The sequence below is a fragment of the Sciurus carolinensis genome, chromosome 11, assembly GCF_902686445.1.
Source record: "Sciurus carolinensis chromosome 11, mSciCar1.2, whole genome shotgun sequence".
Lineage (NCBI taxonomy): Eukaryota > Metazoa > Chordata > Mammalia > Rodentia > Sciuridae > Sciurus > Sciurus carolinensis.
Window position 1 is genome coordinate 26,854,317 of NC_062223.1, and position 2,670 is coordinate 26,856,986.

General features: G+C 35.6%; 1 pseudogene; it reads right to left on the reverse strand.

The window, feature by feature from the left end:
- Positions 1-315: 315 nt before the first annotated feature.
- On the reverse strand, positions 316-1,232 carry LOC124959312 (olfactory receptor 4P4-like; annotated as a pseudogene).
- Positions 1,233-2,670: the final 1,438 nt, after the last annotated feature.

Here is a 2,670-nt window from a genome sequence, read left to right on the forward strand (position 1 = left end):
TCACTAATCTTGTAATGTATAATGAAATTATCATGAAGGTTTTCCTCTTTGTGTCATGATTCACTGCCCAAAATTATCCTTACTGTATCATGAATTACTTTCACACATGTAACCCTACTCACAGTATCTAATTAAGCTACAAATAACTACATTCTGACTCAATTTTTGCACAGTAGAAATAGTGTTAGATTAGTAGTTATATTTTACCCCTAAATCCACTCTTGGCATTCATAAAATGACACCAACGGTATAATTAAGCACTAAGATCAATTTCTAGCTCTATACTTCTCCACACAGCCCTTTTTTATTTTCAAGTTAGCTATGTGTTTGACACCAGACTTTTCTGATGGCATGCTTCATCTCTGTATTTCTCAAAGTATAGACTAAGGAGTTGAACATAGGAGCGATGATGGTGTAAAATAGTGCAAACACGTTATCTTCTGGAAAAGTGGTAGGAGGTCTAAGGTAGATAAAGATGGATGGTCCAAAAAATAAAACTATCACGGTGACATGAGACCCACAAGTAGAGAGGGCTTTGCATCTTCCATCAGCTGAATGATGTCTTAAAGTGCACAGTATAATGACATAAGAGACAAACAAAACCACGAATGTCACTAAGGTAACCATGCCTGACTTAGCAACCACCAGAACACCAGCAGTAGTGGTATCACTGCAGGCAAGTTTCAGCAAAGGGAAAATATCACAAAAATAGTGATCGATTTTATTAGGGCCACATAATGGCAGCTGGATTGCTATAAGAAACTGAGGAAAGGAATGGACAGCCCCACCAGCCCAAGAAGCTAGAACAAGGAGGTGGCACCTTGCTTTGCTCATGATAATCAGATAGTGAAGAGGTCTGCAGATGGCAACATAGTGATCAAATGCCATGATTGTGAGCATGAAGGCTTCAATACTTCCAAAAAAATGTGTGGCAAAGACTTGGAACATGCAGTTACCATAGGAGATGGTTTTTCTTTTCACCAGCAGGTCACTAATCAGTTTGGGTGTCACACAGGAGGTATAGCAGATGTCTATAAAGACAAGTGGCAGAGGAAATAGTATATTGGCTGGTGAAATAGAGGGCTCCACTGAATCAAGATAAGGATCAGAAGGTTTCCCAGCAAAAGGGCGATGTAACAGAGTAAGAAGAGCACAAAGCACAATGTTTGTGTGCTCCGTTCATCAGAAAGTCCTAGAAGAATAAATTCTGAGATGTTCCTCTGGTTTTCCATACATCTCAGTTTGTCTTATAAACATGAGTTTAGTATCTAAAAAGAAAGGACAGCTTTGCTGTGGGAAACTTATACACAAGTCATCAAATGCAGTCATTCAGAAATTCAAAATCTGTGCCTTTAAAAACAGTTTGGGTGATGAAAATATCATAGGTATGGCATTAAGTGTGGTCCATACTGTGAAAAATAAATATTTCCAATTACACAAGTCTATTGCCATCAAGGAGATAAATTTAACCCATTTTCTAATTTTCCTCTCATCATGACTTTAGTATTGCTATAAACTTTCCTAATACACATTATGTATTTATAATAATCTATGATATGTATTAATACAAATATAATATATATATTTGTATCACCATCCTAACATATGTATTCCTGAATGTATTTGTATTCATATATAATATAATTGATTTGTATAGTTTGACAATATTTTATAACAAAGTGAAAATAATTATCAGGTTCATAGTGCTCAAGTGTTAATACCAGATAGGACTTCAATAATTTTTTATTTTTTTACCAAATTTTTCCTTATTCTCTTACAACTAAGAGAATTATAATGATATGGATTATTAGTAATAGATATATGTGTTTATCTGAAACAGATTGATGTAAAAATTATAGTGAGAGAAATAGATTGGTAAACAAATTGTCTTGTCAACTAGCATATCCAAACCCCTGATTTTCAATACAGGAGGCACAGACCAAGAGAATTCAAGTATTTCTCTGGATCATCAGGTAACTCACCTGTGGATGTTAGAGGCCTGATATCCTGGTTCTCAAGTTATCCTGATTTAGGCTATTTGCATACTTGATACCAAAGCAGAGTATGGTGCTATGCAGGACAGCATAAGAGGACAGGCTTCAGAATCCTCATCTTGGCCCCCAAGGACATGCAAGATGACAGATTATCACACCAGCCAAGTTCTAAAATATTATGTGAGTGTATTTAGAAGTTAACAGAAGCATATGGCCCAACATTCTTTTTGTCTTTTAATACTTTTATTTATAAGTAAGTGTGGTGTTCCTTGTGGCATATGCACACATGAACACAGCACAATGTGAGCAATTTTATTCATCAGTGCCTTCTCTTTCCTTCCTTCCTACCCAACACCCTACCTATACCTTTCAGGTCTCCTATTTTTGTTATTTATTTATTTATTATTCCAATCAGTTCGGTGTAACTTTTTATTTTTCAGTTTTAGATAACATGCATTCCTTAAAATTGGAATTCTGGTTTGTTTGGAGGTCACAGTGGATATTCAACCCACAGTTTCTCCTAAAATCCCATCTTACATTTTTAGGATCATGCACTGATGATCACTGCTGTTAGCAGAGCGGAAGGCATGTTGAATACAATCGGGGAGAAGAACTGCTTCCCTAAAACATATAATATTGTCTTGATCATACCTTTTCAATTTTTAAACTAATTTGG